The 15,651-nt window shown below is 46.9% G+C and overlaps 1 non-coding gene across 1 annotated transcript; it reads right to left on the bottom strand.

Annotated features, from left to right (window-relative positions):
* Positions 1–13,433: 13,433 nt before the first annotated feature.
* LOC137500642 (5S ribosomal RNA) lies at positions 13,434–13,552 on the bottom strand. The gene has a single exon (XR_011018150.1). It is a non-coding gene; the product is annotated as a 5S ribosomal RNA (ribosomal RNA).
* Between the last annotated feature and the right edge of the window lie 2,099 nt (positions 13,553–15,651).

The raw sequence follows: 15,651 nt of genomic DNA, 5'->3' as shown, positions 1-15,651 counted from the left end.
AGTAGAGCAGCAGAGCATCATGTCAGGACGAGGAAAGGGAGGAAAAGTTAAGGGCAAGTCCAAGAGTCGCTCCAGCCGTGCAGGCCTGCAGTTCCCTGTCGGCCGTATCCACCGTCTCCTCCGCAAGGGAAACTACGCTGAGCGAGTGGGTGCTGGGGCTCCTGTGTACCTGGCCGCAGTCATGGAATACCTGGCAGCTGAAGTTCTTGAGTTGGCGGGCAATGCAGCCCGTGACAACAAGAAGACCAGGATCATCCCTCGTCACTTACAGTTGGCCATCCGTAACGACGAGGAGTTGAACAAGTTGCTGTCCGGAGTGACCATTGCCCAGGGTGGTGTTCTGCCCAACATCCAGGCAGTGCTCCTGCCTAAGAAGACTGAGAAGAAGGCTTAAGTTCCTGTTCTCGGTCAGGGCGTTGGCTCACCGGAAAAATATAAATAAACGGCCCTTTTCAGGGCCACCAACACCTTAAGATAAGAGCTGTTTGTCTATCATGCTGGTATAGCTATCTTACAGAAGTATGGAAAAATCCTGAAGTGATAGAGCAGTTCAGACAACTCTCCTAATAATAATGATAATAATAACAATAATGAGACACTGCAAATATGAGGGCATCTGTAACATTAGCCAGGAGAGCACAAGAATAGCCTTACCTTTGAGGTTATTTATTTAAGGGGGAAATGAGTGAAGTAGCTCCAGGCCCCTCTTAATATTTAATTTTCAGAAGGGAAGGAAGAAGGAAGTACATTATAGATTTCATTTCATTAATGCTGTATAATTCTGTTCTTGACTGCTGGATACTACCGACCTATGCATGTAAGAACACACACTTAACTAGAGAGGAAAGGATACTTAAAGTAGTATATTTACAATACTTTGTGTATCAGATGTGCACGGCAAGGAAGATAATGTTTGTTTTCTCTTGTTAGCATTAAAATGTAGACATCATAACTGATAATGAGGGCTTTTTTTTCCGTGCAGGTTTCGGGGAGATGACTGTTTTGAGAGGGAGAATAGCGCAAGCTACGTTAGAGGAGTACTGTAAGTGGGACTCTGTGCTCTTTTGAGAGGTAAGTGGTGGCCCTGAAAAGGGCCGTTTTTTAAATACTGCATGCTCACAAACGGGAGCACGCTCGGAGGAGACTTAACCACCGAAACCGTACAGGGTGCGTCCCTGCCTCTTGAGAGCATAGACGACATCCATGGCGGTCACAGTCTTCCTCTTGGCGTGCTCGGTGTAGGTGACGGCATCCCGGATAACGTTCTCCAGGAATACCTTGAGCACGCCACGGGTCTCCTCGTAGATAAGTCCCGAAATACGCTTGACTCCACCTCTGCGAGCGAGACGTCTGATGGCAGGCTTAGTGATGCCCTGGATGTTGTCTCGGAGCACCTTCCTGTGACGCTTGGCGCCTCCTTTGCCGAGTCCCTTGCCTCCCTTGCCTCGTCCGGTCATGATAGATCAGTAGAGCTGCGAGTTCAGAGCTAGAATGCGGCTGGCACTCGCTCTCTCTCTGACGTGCGAGACCACGTGACCCCCCGAAGGGGGGTCTCGTGGTTTTGTTTTGAATCTTTTGTGGGACCGCCGACCTTTCTGGGTCCTTTGTCCCATGCCTACGGGGGGGGTGATTTGCTTGGTGCAACTTGGTTTTCTTATTTAAGTTATAATTTGCTCGATGTGAGCTTGTTTCGAATGTTATATTATTTCAAGTTAGATTGTTGGATTTGTGTTATTCTAACTTGTATTCCATCTATTATTACATTTGCCCTATTTACATGTACTAGATGACTTAACTAATATTTTATTTACATGATTAATACTAGCTATGTCTATATACATTATATACATTTCGTAATCGTGATCTACTGTAGATTGTGTCTTGGGTATTTTTGCGTCACGCACTTATGTGCGTCCGTTTCAACTTAGTTTAGTAGTGTCTTCGGGTGTTTAATGTTGTAATACACCTGCTCATCCATGTCATGTATCTCCTTAATGAGTGGGTTGCTTATTCCAGTCTGTTTGTTGTAAAACTGTTTAGCGGCCTTTCTGATTTCCTCTTTAATTGTGGGGGTGCTCAGTATTTCTCTGATTTTGCCGTTACTAATGTGATATGGGACGTCAGCTATCATTCTCAATAGCTTATTTTGCTGTATTTGCAGCCTTTCGAGGTATGTGTCCCGCACTGTTCCCCAGGCCGGGGCAGCATACATTGTTACACTCCTGATGAGTGTTTTATATAGCAATAGTTTGTTCGTTCTGTTTAGTTTAGACTTGCGGGACAGTAGACAGTACAGGGGTCTTGCTGCCTGCTTAGTTTTATTTGTAATTGATTCGACTTGACTCTTGAAGGTTAGTTTTTTGTCTAGTATGACTCCAAGGTACTTCCCTTCAGGTGACCATGGTATTTCTGTGCCATTTACTTGGATGTTGACCGTTGGTTTATGGTCATATCTTAGCGTGTGTAGAACAGCAACAGTTTTGCTAGCATTGAGTTTAATTCTCCACGTCTTCATCCACTCGTGGATGTTGTTGAGTGCTTCTTGCACTTTACTCACTGCAATTTCGACTTTAAATGAGTCAGTTGTTATTAACGTGTCATCTGCATATAGAGCGACTTCGGTACCTTCCGTAATTGGGATGTCCGCTGTAAATAGGACGTAGAGCAGGGGGCCTAGGATACTGCCCTGCGGTACGCCCGCCCTGATATCCTTTAGTGTAGAGTTTGCCCCATTTAGGGAGACGAAGAATTTTCGGTTTGTGAGGTAATTCGATAGCAGCCTCCAGTATGTATTGTCTAGGTTCAGTCTGCGAAGTTTTAGGAGTAGTCCGGCTATCCAGACCCTGTCAAAGGCCTCGGCTACGTCGAGATATACCACTGGCCTAGCTCTCCTGTGGTTTAGCGATTTTGTTATAGTATTTATTATCCTAATGAGCTGTTGAACCGTGGAGTGTTCAGCTCTGAAACCGAACTGTTCATTCGGGATGGCCTTCTTGATGTTCTCAGTTTCCAAGAGCCTGATTTGGATTAGCTTTTCAAATAGCTTAGCTAAACCATCTAGCAGGCTTATAGGTCTGTAGTTGTCCGGGTTGCTGTGATCCTTGTTAGGTTTTGCAAGTGCAATAACTTTAGCTAATTTCCACTTTGCTGGGAAGTAGCCTAGTTGCAGTGCTGCATTGTAAATATCCACTAGATGTTGGAGTGCTGTTACAGGGAGCTCCTTCAGTGCCCTGTTCGCAATCTGGTCAGGGCCTGGGGCTTTCTGATTTTTTAATTTACGAGTGAGGTTTCTGATTTCTGTGACTGTGGTAAGTCGTGGTGTTCCTTGAAGGTTTTTCTTGTAGTGTAGTCTCATGGCATTTTCCACATGTTGATCGTATTCTTCCTTCTGTGGATGTGACGGGTTCGGCTGAAACCTGTTTTCTAGGGTGACGGCTAGCAGTTCAGCTTTTTCCTGAGCTGTTTGTGCAATCTGGTTGTTTTTCTTTAGTATAGGGAGGTTATGACTACTTCTTTTTAAAGATTTCGTCATTTCCCATATACTTTTGTCTTGAGTCTGCAGGGATTTAATTTTTTCCTCCCATAGCTTGTTGTTATGAGCTCGGATTTCTTCAGTGCACCGCTTTACAAGCCTGTTATACTCAGTTTTATCAGCTTGTAGGCGGTACTTTTGCCAGCTTTTCCGTGCTTGTCTTTTTTGTTTAAGGAGATCCTTTAGTTGGTCTGGAATGTCCGTAGTGGGGCGAGTTTCAGGTGGTAGCCTAGCGTGCTTGGCTGCCGACATTATGCTCGCACTTATGTTATCTATTGCTTGGTCTATTTCTTCAACTGTGTTAGGTTTCGGCGGGAGTTCTCTATAATATTCCTCCATGGTATCCCTATACTTCCTCCAGTCCACGCTTCTCCATTTAATGGTCTGTGCGTGGTGTTTAGTTGTCGTGTCTCCAATGGTAAGAAGTACCGGGTTGTGATCTGAGTCTGTGGCTACCACCGTATTCATTTCTACCGAGCAGCTGACGTCCTTGCATATGGCAATGTCTAGTACGTCAGGCTGGTAATTTTCATTAGGTGGTATGTGGGTCGGCTCTGTGGGCCCAATAGCGTAGATATTGTTGTTGTTGATATAGTCCAGGAGGAGTCTACCTGCCGTGTTCTCGGCTCTTGAATTCCAGGTCCCGTGCTTGCTGTTAAGGTCTCCAGCTATTATTGTTGGTGTTCCATAACTAAGTAGCAAGTCCAGGTCACCTGTTTTGAGGGGCTTTTTCGGCTGCTTATAGACCGATATTAGGGTCAATGGTCCATTATGTGTAATGATTTTTATTGCTGTGGCCTCGAGTACTTCGAGCATTGGTGTGGCCATTTGTTCATGTTTGAGATGTTTCTTGATGATGATCGCCGTTCCTCCCCTGACACCTTGGCGATCTGTGCGGTATACCACATACCCGGGGATCCAGAGCTTGTGGTTCGGTTTTAAAAATGATTCCTGGAGAAGTACTATATCTACGTTGTACTCTTGTAGGAGGTATTGCAGCTCTTGCGTTTTAGGCTTTATGCCTTGAGCGTTCCAAACGAAGCAACGTGTACTGCGAGGTACATGGGGTTTATTCTGACTGCTGTTGGCCATGGTTAACCATTATGTATTGAAGTGCTACTTGGAACGTTGACTGTCCTTCCTTGGGGTATATGAGGTCGAAAAGCATGCTGTTAATTTGAGCTGCAATTCCTGATGTGTGCAGTTTTTCTGAAAGCAGGTAAAACTGCTCGTGGGTTGTGAGATTATTTAGCTGTTTTGCTGCTTCTGCTCTGTCATCTGACAGTGTGATATTTCTGCGTGGAGGTATTAGAACCTGCGCGCGCTGTGGTTCTTTCACTGGTACCCTATTAGTGCTTGTGGTAACTGCCATAGAGTTTACCATAGTTTCATTCGACTCGGGAAGCGGTGGGAAGTCAGTCCTGCTGTCGATGTTGATGGCGGGTTGCGTGGCTTCCTTCCTCTTCTGGTCCCTTAGCTTTGCTTTTATTTTTGCCGCCTTGAGTGTTTCACACCCTCTATAGTTGGCTGTGTGCGTGCCACCGCAGTTACAACATTGGAATTCCTTCCAGGAGTTTACAGGGCAATCCTCAGTTGCATGCCGTCCTGGGCATTTAACACATCTGGGTGCCAGGTGACAGTTCTTCTGTGTGTGGCCCGGCCTTTGGCACCTTTTGCATTGAGGTGGTCCAGCCGGCCTCCTGTACCTTTCTACCGTGATGAAGTGGCCTAGGACCGTCGTTTCGTTATGAATGTTCTTCCCTTCAGCCGTGTTATCTAAAGTTACTACGAACAGCGGCATAGGGCGTCTCACCCTCTCTGGTGGCTCTTGCGCGTTGGCATTTTCAACAGGATAGGGTTTAGCCAGTTGTATAACAGCTCTGACTGGGTAGCCCTTTTCCATTAGTGCTTGATGTAGTTCCTCAATTGGTGTGTCTATTGGTAGCTTTCTTATGACCACCTGTATAGTTTTACGCGGTTCCGCGCTGTACGTGAAGTATTCTACCTTTCCCTCTCTCTCTTCCTTACTAAGTAGTTCAATAAGTTTCTTATAATCCGTCATCGTATGGAGAGAGTATTTGATTATTCCAGAACGCATCAGTTGGGCATGGTATCTGTCCTGGAAGTGCCGTTTCATGAACGCTCGCCGTTCCGATGACGTGATTGGGTCCTTCTGGATTATGATTGGTGGGGGGCGCACTCTCGTCCCAGGATTGGTCGATGCCTCCCCCTCCTCAGTCAGTACTTGGTACTGATTTGTCGTGGTTATTGTTGTGCTAGGCTGGGTATTGTGCGCCTTTGCAGTGTGCTTTTTTCCAACAGGTATGAATTCTTCATCATCCTCTTGCTTCTTTGTCTTCTTTTCAACTGTTTTTTCCTTCGACGGCGGTGTGAAGTTATCCGCTGTTCTTTTCGGCGTTTTTGAGTTTACGGTGGTGGGGGTGTCCACGACTTCCTTCCGGTACTGCCGGTTTGCAAGTCTTGGGTCCTTCGGGTAGTTGTCCTTCGTGTATTCTTCCGCTGATTTTCTTCCTTGGGTGGAAGTAATGCTGGCTGGTGAGGAATATCTCTTGTCAACAGGCTTTTTCTCAGGTGGTTTAGTACCCGTGTCCTTCTTTTTCTGTAATTTCTCTTCCTGGTCCTTAAGTGAATTCTTCTTCATGAGAGAAGTTTTGCTATTACCCTGGGTAGGGTTGTGAATGTCTGAGCCTTCCCCTTTCGGAGCTACTCGATCCACCCCTACTTGGTTGGGTCCAGACATAGTGCGTGAGTGAGTGCCATTTAGTGACATTTCGGCAGTGTTTATTTGTGTGTGTGTGCCCAGGGGTGTGTTCGACATGTGTGCCCTACCTACCTAGCTGCACCAAGCTATACAAGCCAAGGGCCCGTAGGCCGGCCGGTGGGGTAGGGGGGGGAGGGTCAAACGCCCGTAGGCGGACCGCCGGACGAGGTTTGGGGTCCCAGCACACAGGTACCGTTGCTTTAGGCGTACGTTTTTTAAGTGGTGCCTCCCACGGCAGAAAGCAAGCGTGTAGCCTGGGTGAGGGTTGGTCCGATGGACGGCGGACCGGCAAGACAAATTTGCTCTCCAAGTGATCCAGGTGACACACCGAGAACCAGTGTACCGACCCAGGAGTAGGAGTGTTGGCCCCTACCAGGAGCCAGAGCTTCCTCGCCGCTGATGAGTAGTCCGCGCTCCCCGTGAGCGCTCCCAAGGTGTCGCCGGGACCGTGCTGTGCCCAGGCTAAGCTAGCCAGTGCGAGCGCAGTGAGCGATGTTCTGTTGATATGCCTGGCCTTGCCAGTGCGGTGAGTCAGAGCTGCTGTGCTTCTTCTTCGCTCTCCCTTCTCCTCTCTCCAAGCGTGCTGCTCCGTGGACTGCCGACGAGTGATGAAGCTGGCACTCGCGACCCCTCGCTTTTGTTGAAAGTGCCTGGCCCCGGTGACGTCAGCACCGCCCGGCCAATGGGAGTGCAGCTGCTACCGAGGGTGGGGGAAGCGAAGCAATAAAACAGCCGGGCAGCAAGCCCCCGCACCATTCTTCCTGGGACGAGTCGACAGTGAGCACGTGATGGCCCGTACTAAGCAGACTGCACGTAAATCTACCGGAGGCAAGGCCCCGCGCAAGCAACTGGCCACCAAGGCTGCCCGTAAGAGCGCGCCTGCCACCGGAGGAGTGAAGAAGCCTCATCGTTACAGGCCCGGCACCGTGGCCCTGCGTGAGATCAGGCGCTACCAGAAGAGCACTGAGCTTCTGATCCGCAAGCTGCCCTTCCAGCGGCTGGTGAGAGAGATAGCTCAGGACTTCAAGACCGACCTGCGCTTCCAGAGCTCGGCTGTCATGGCCTTGCAGGAGGCCAGTGAGGCCTACCTGGTGGGTCTTTTTGAAGACACCAACTTGTGTGCCATCCACGCCAAGCGTGTCACCATCATGCCTAAGGACATCCAGCTCGCCCGCCGCATCCGTGGCGAACGTGCCTAAGTCCGGTGCTTGTCTTATGGCTGGAGCTTTACCAAACGGCCCTTTTCAGGGCCACCAAAATTTCCTAGAAGAGTAGTTATTGTCTCTCTGGTCTAGGATAGAAGGAAAACGAAAAGAAAAAAAAAAAGCTAGTGGTTCCTCTAGGTTCAAGGAAAAATCTAAGAGTAACAGAAAATAATAATAATAATAATAATAATAATAATAATAATAATAATAATAATAATAATAATAATCTTGAGTACTGAGTACAATAATTCATTAATTAATATCTAGGAGGTGATAGTTATAATAATAATAATAATAATAATAATAATAATAATAATAATAATAACAACAACAACAGCAACAGCAAAAGTGCAGTAAGTAAGGATAAAGAAAAATGTAGTCAAGTACAATAATAATGAAATTCGAAGAGTGAGTCGCCCCGCAATGAGACAAACTAGCCTGTTTAGGAGGCAGAGATAGGAGAGGCCAGGGTTCCAGCCTTGGACAGTGACTGACATAATATGCTCTCTTGGGGAATAAAATTGATGGCCCTGATAAGGGCCGTTTTTCCTCTGCTCTTACGAGAGCAAGAGGTGCGTGTAGAAGGAAGCAAGAACACGAAATGTCCTCACTTCCTTTTTGCTGGAGCCTTTTTAGGCGAGGCCTTGGGCTTAGCGGCCTTTTTAGGCTTAGGTGCCTTAGGCTTCTTAGTGGGCACCTTGGCGGCCTTCTTAGCCTTGGAAGGAGCCTTCTGCTTGGGTTTGGGAGCAGGAGCGGCCTTCTTCTTCTCAGCAGGCTTTTTGGAAATGGCTTTCTTGGCTGCAGCCTTGGCTCCACCAGCCTTCTTCGCCTTGGGGATGCGCTTCTCCTTGGGGGCAGCGGACCGCTTGACAGGGGCTGCGCTGGCCTTCTCCGGCTTGGCAGCCGAAGCGAGCTTGAAGGAACCTGAAGCTCCCTTCCCCTTGGTCTGGACCAGCTCTCCGGAAGCCACGGCAGATTTCAGGTACTTCTTGATGAAAGGGGCCAGCTTCTCAGAGTCCACCTTGTAGTTGGCAGAGATGTACTTCTTGATAGCCTGCAGAGAAGATCCACCTCGTTCCTTTAGGCTCTTGATGGCACTGCCCACCATCTCGGAGGTTTTCGGATGGGCAGGCTTGGTGCGAGGTTTCTTCGATGCAGAAGCCTTGCTCTTCTTGGGCGACGCCTGGGCCGGAGCCGAGGCGGGTGCAGATGCTGCCGATGCTGTTGCTGTGTCAGCCATGGTCACGATCAGAATGTGTTCGCGCTCTCCCCTGGTTATCTGAGTGTATCAGGCTACTCGGACCGCGCAGGAAACAGCAGTGGCTGGCTGTCGGGTGGGTTGCGCGGCGACAAGTTGGGGACGTGCTTCCTAGCTCCTTTCTCGTGCTCCCTGCGTCTTTAAGGGGTGGGTTACAATCAGGGTTCGGTTAGGAAGGGATAGTCAAAGGTTTGACGCTGCTCCTCAGGTGGCAGAAGTACTCGTCACCTTGCTTCGGGCGTCCTGATGGAGGTGCGTTCGATGGGCAGCATTTCACCAGCCGCCTCTCCATGCCGACGTTTAGGGGCGGCCGTCGTCGTCGCGACGCCCCCGGGAGTGACCCCCTCTTACCTGAAGGAAGCCCAATCCTTCCTCTAGCAATGGAGCTGAACGGCCATCCTCAGGCTCTAACCCCTTCCGAGTGAGAGCAAAGGCAAGTCAGCCTTTAGGTAGTTTTCCACAGAGTGAAGCAGACCTGCTGTAATCTGCCTCTTGTAGCTTTGCTTGAAAGGACCTACAGGATAAAGGACATAAGTTAGAAGCTAGCCTCCATGACTCGTTCGACTCCTGCTTTCCTGCAGGTAGCGCCAATCTCGTAAAGTCCTAGCCTTTAGGCCTCTATTTATAAGGCTCTCAACTCTGTACAGTCTCTCACATCCAGCAGCTTTCAGCCCCTGTCGGGGGTCGAAAGCTCAGGTTGGGAAAAGGGACAGCCTGCCCAAGGGAACCTCTAGATGTTTCTTAGGGCATAATTAAATTTCCAGTTCGCTACAGAGCCTGTACCGCCTCAGGAGAGGCTTCACCCCTCGCCTGCTGGATGGAGGCATTGTGAGTCGTATCTTACTGCCTCCAGTGGGCTGCGAAGGCAGGATTGAGAACACCGTGACGGAGGAAGGGGCAGTCAGTCCAGACTCTTCAAAGAACAGATTTCCTGTACCAGGAGATGATAAGTCTGTCAGTTTGATAGACCTGGCAACATCCCTTACCTTCGGTCAAATTTCTTTAGGATGAGAGACCCTTTGAGACAGCAACTCAGCAGATTTATTGGATGGATGGAAGGAAGGAAGGAAGGAAGGAAAGAAGGAAGGAAGGAAGGAAGGAAGGAAGGAAGGAAGGAAGGAAGGACCATGGTTTCCCAACAAACTTCTCTGCAAGACATTGCCACAACTTACAAGGAAAAAATGTAAAGGTTTGAGGTGCTGCAACACTCATACAGCTAACATCTCACTTAAATGGTCCTGAAAGAAAGAAAGAAAGAAAGAAAGAAAGAAAGAAAGAAAGAAAGAAAGAAAGGAAAATAATAATAATAATAATAATAATAATAATAATAATAATAATAATAATAATAATAATAATAATAATAATAATAATAAGAAGAAGAAGAAGAAGAAGAAGAAGAAGAAGAAGAAGTTGTGTTTAATGACCCTTCAATAGGAGTTTATTTTTTGAGAGAAGCTCTTGTTTTTACCTTGAATATGTATACTCTGAACGAGGTGAAGCAGAATTTGAAGCCAACTGATCGCGCCGAGACTCGATCTTGCTACCCACCTTCATCATACAGAGTAGCGTATGATGATGATGATGATGATGATGATGATGATGATGATGATGATGGTAGTAATAACTGTATCCAAAATTCAGGTAACATCAGTTTTTACTCGCAAAATGGTTTCATGATTTCTTTGGCTAAGAGAACCATGCGGTAACCCTAACCTCGAAAATGAATTGTCGCTCTCGATTTATAAGATGCCCTTTCTTTCTTCGGCCTAGTCGCTATCTAGTCGGCAGTCGTTTGAAATCGTGCAGGTTTCTGCATGGTTCGACGTGCGTATCCTACTAGCAGTTGAAGTCAGCGTGAAATTAAGTACAGTACAGTAACTATGTGTAAGATCTCCTTCACTTGGTGAGACAAGTTGTAGGGCCAAATAAAGGTACAGAGAGCAGAGAGAGCATAACATAACATAGAGCTAAATATGCACTGTACTTGGGTTGATGGTGTATTATACTGAACGCCCTCTTCCCCCCCCCCCCCCTGCCATTACATCTTTACTGAATGATTCTGCACAACGTTCCCTGCTGTTAATATTAATCCCCTACTGGGTTTTAGCTTAACGGTATCACTCGGTAATCATCATCATCATGACAGCCTCTGTCCTTCATGCTAAAAATCAGCTGCAGAGAAAAGGACCCTTTGTGTTCTTGCCATTATTATTATTATTATTATTATTATTATTATTATTATTATCATTATCATTTACCTCAGCGAATGAAAGCCCATGTATGAACATTTTTTTGTACATAAGCAACGATCAGCTGTTTTACCGACACCTTGTAATCTAAGAAAGAAAGAAAGAAAGAAAGAAAGAAAGAAAGAAAGAAAGTAAGTATAGGGGTACCTAACCACTCCTGAAAACTACTTTCATTGAAGGTTGTACTAGGCCAAACTCTAGAGACCTCTTACTAAATGGTACCATACTACAGGGCAGGTGTAAAAAATAGTTAATGAAACCGTATAATGAAAGGTACAGACTTAAGAGCAAGTGGCGTACTGGCTTATTATCCCTCCCTTCCAGGACCCTTCTTGCAACCACTAACCACCACCTACACCCCTGCCCAAGCAGTATTCGAGCATCGGGCTGGGTGATGTGGTCGCCTTAGAAGTTTGTGCTAGACAATACCCCAAAGAAAGCAGTTGGTTTAAGACAGGCAATAAAGTTTTAAGTTTTACTCCTCTTCCCTCAAATATGAAGAGAGGTACACCATAATGAGGGGTACTAAGCCATTTAAATTCATGACAGAGACCTGATGATTCTTAGCCCTGCTGATCTAGGGTGACACTTGATATAACCAGGCCAGACCCAGTACCTGAATATTTTTAGGTTATCCAAGCCAAACCTGGGTTATATATTGCCCAAAATATGTAGCATCTACCCTGTAATTAGAAGATGCAGCTGTGACTTCACGACTGGTGATGATATAACGGTGCACAATTGAGCATGTTAGGTATTAGTAGATCCACGATCAGCCCTAGCCGTGTCTGATGCAGAAATCCTAACCTGACTTGGGAAGAACGGTAACTTATTTCTTTCTTTCTTTCTTTCTTTCTTTCTTTCTTTCTTTCTTTCTTTCTTTCTTTCCTTGAACGCTAGCCTGTAGTAGTAAGGCAAGAGGCAGTGATCAGGTGGTCAGCAAATGGACACATTATTGCTTGAGTTCGAAATTGTCCACTGCCTTAAGTAATAGTCGTATTAGTAGCAGTAATGGTGGTGGTGGTACTACTAGTAAGGTTATGTTCACTATTATCTTACGCCTTTCGTAGATGCCGAGGTGCCGGAAGTTTGTCCCGCAGGAGTTCTTTTTATGCGCCCATATCTACAGACCATCGAAATATCACGCGAGTGAGCCGGTGTCGAACCTGTCAAGTAGGGCTCAGAATGGTCTAATTTTAATTCTAGGACGGTAACAGTAACTATCCGGAGTTCCGATTCGTTCTACTCAATTTATCACTTGCCAAAAGATCGGTCAGCTGACGTACAAACAACAAAAACGAGTGCTTTCCTCCCTTCACCTAACCTAAAACGTCACGACTCTTTGAACTAACCCTTGTCGTCAAAAGGTTACCTTCTCAGTCTTATTTGAAGGGCGTCTCGTCTTTGATAGAAATGAAAGAGTTTTACAAGTTCCTAGGCTTCAAAACTACGTTACATCGCAACACACGCACTTCGAAGATAGCGGGCTGTGTGTAGGCCACTGTACTGCACTGGTGCCCTACCGTTCGTAAGGAAGCCCGGGAGAGACACGAGCGTACTACAAACTTGTAACTTATTGCCGAACCGTGTCGTAATTTGAATAGCTACTTACCTGGAAGAACATAAAAGGAAATTGTTCGACTCTTTGAGGGGCTGCTAAATGCCGCGGTCGGTTGCTAGGACATGGCTTTCATTGTAATCACGACAGTGTCGATGACGTTGCATGGAAACCACCTTCCTCGCGATTTTCAAGGTGGGCGGGGAGTTTGGAAGCCTCGTTCCGCCCTTTAATAATCTTAATATTGGGAGAAATAGGACGTAGAATGATGTTATGTGCCATAAGAGGCCTGCAGGATAAGCTACACTAACCTAAAAGAATAAGAACAGCAAGTTTAGACATAGGGACGTACGATAGGAGGTACGAAAGTTAAAATCCTGGCACGAGTAATTGGAAGCGGTGCTAGGCTCAGCAAGGGTCCCCTAGGTCGACACACACACACACACACACACACACACACACACACACACACACACACACACACACACACACACACACACACACACACACACACACACAGAGAGAGAGAGAGAGAGAGAGAGAGAGAGAGAGACACGAATAATAATAATAATAATAATAATAATAATAATAATAATAATAATAATAATAATAATAATAATAATAATAATGATGTCGCCGCCGCCAGGTTAGGCCGGTCACCTAGGAGGAAATGCAATACTACGCTAAGCTTCGTTCCTGTATAGCCACACGGGGTCGAAGAGCAGCAAAAGGTCTAGCTAGTTTCAGACGTAACAAAAAACGTGATTTAAGCAATTTCTGCTGGCCTGAGGCAAAAGTTGAAAGTAAGTTGTCGTACTGGGACTGGGAAACTTGGTAAAAAGGGAATTGAGCCAACGGCACGTGGTGTTCCCAAGCGGTCACCCATCCAAGTACTGACCACGCCCAATGTTGCTTAACTGCGGTGATCGGACGAGAACCGGTGTATTCAACATGGTATGGCCGTTGGCGAGAGAACGGAGCTTGAAACGTCCATACGAACCGCAAAGCGAGTTTCCTGGAGGTCTTTGTGGCGCGGGGGCGTTGGCAATGGTGCAGGGGTGTGCTCGGAGGTCGCCGTCGCGGAGCGGGCGCGGGTGGTTGTCGCGCTCCGCGGCGAAACGTAACCTAACTCGACTTAACCCCACTTCTCGTAACCTAACCCCAAAAAAACGCGCGCGCTGGCGCGCGCGCGCACACACACACGGGAAGTGTCTAGGGTTGTAATAATAATAATAATAATAATAATAATAATAATAATAATAATAATAATAATAATAATAATAATAATTACTGAAGGTGGTTGTGAAGGGGCCGGCGCTGTAGCGCAGGGGCAGCGTGCCTGCCTCGTAGCTGGGGGGCCCGGGTTCAATTCCCGGCCAGGCAAAGGAATTTTACCTCGTTCTAATGGCTGCTTTGAGGTCCACTCAGCCTGCTTGCTTAGGGGCTGTAGTGCCATGGGGGTTGGTCTGGTTTTCATTGTAAAGGACAAAGCAGGAGGATTTTTAGCAATAAGGTAATGCAGTAGTAGTAGTAGTAGTAGTAGTAGTTCTTCCCTCGTTAGCTTATGATTTGAATGTTTTGCACTGTCTTTCGATGTATATGAAGTAGGACAGATAGATAAAATCAGAGTGGAGTTGATAACAAGGCTAACAGATGCTGCTCTTTTTTTTAAAGGTGTGGTGGCCCTGAAAAGGGCCGTTTGTTAAGAATGCAGCAAGGCAGAAAACCTGGCACCTTACTTGGAGCTGGTGTATTTGGTAACTGCCTTGGTACCCTCACTGACGGCGTGCTTGGCCAGCTCACCGGGCAACAGGAGGCGGACGGCAGTCTGGATCTCCCGACTGGTGATGGTGGAGCGCTTGTTGTAGTGGGCCAGACGGGAAGCCTCAGCGGCGATGCGCTCGAAGATGTCGTTGACAAAGCTGTTCATGATGCTCATCGCCTTGCTGGAGATGCCAGTATCAGGATGTACCTGTTTAAGCACCTTGTAGATGTAGATGGCATAGCTTTCCTTCCTCTTGCGCTTCTTCTTCTTGTCTCCCTTGGAGATGTTCTTCTGGGCCTTGCCGGCTTTCTTGGCTGCCTTTCCGCTTGTCTTGGGTGGCATGGTTGTCTCGGATGTCTCCTAGAAAGTAAATTTTGCGGTTTTTTTTTTTTTTTTTTTTTTTTTTTTTTTTGTTGATGGCCAGTGGATGGGAGCCCCGGGGCGAAAATAATGCCCCCCTACTCATCTGTTTCCAAGGTTTGCCGATGAGGCAGGAAGTCTCTGTTCGCGCTACACTGGTGGGGGATAAAGCAATCTGTCAGATAGACCAAGGGCCTATCGTCAGAGAAGAAACCCCCTCATCGCTACTAGTTTGTGCTCAAGAGAGTAATTTACTAGGAAATTGGGTCCTTCTTAACAAACGGCACTTAACAGGGGAAAAATTTTGACGTAATTTAGTGGGTCATTGGTATTAATTTGCAAAAGGCCGAAAGGGTTGGCAGGTTCGAATTTTAAAACAGATCATAAGTGATCCAAGGGCCACGGTACTTCAGGCGAGTCCGCGGCTTCTTGGTCCTCATGATCCGTTTTAATAAAAGAATACCAGGGTCCTCTGATAGGTTCGAGAGGATCCTAGCCCTGGTCATCCTCACTATTTTATTTATCTGAGATCTAAGTGTGGGGATACGAAGCTCAGCCCGTATCCTCTTGTTAGATTTCAGATATGGTGCTCTGGTCATCATTCGTAGTGTCTTATTCTGAAAGGTTTGTAATTTGGAAAGCGGAGTCTTGGCAATATAGCCCCAGGCCTCGCAGCCATACAGCAGGATGGGCCTAATACATGCTAGGTAAATATTTCTCTTGATGGTGGTAGAGATATATTTATTGCCTAGCAGAGGTCTCAGTGCTTTCATCCGTGCCGTGGCACGCTGCCGGGCCTGTTCTATATTGTATCTCCAGGACAAAGTTCTGTCCAATATTAGGCCAAGGTATTTAATTTGGTTAGTCCAAGACACGGGGACGTTATTAATAGTGAGGCGATCAAGGTTAGGCCGGCGCCGGGTGAAAACAATTGCCTGTGTT

The sequence above is a fragment of the Anabrus simplex genome, chromosome 4, assembly GCF_040414725.1.
Source record: "Anabrus simplex isolate iqAnaSimp1 chromosome 4, ASM4041472v1, whole genome shotgun sequence".
In the NCBI taxonomy this organism is placed as follows: Eukaryota; Metazoa; Arthropoda; class Insecta; order Orthoptera; family Tettigoniidae; genus Anabrus; species Anabrus simplex.
This window is presented reverse-complemented; position numbering and strand designations above follow the sequence as displayed.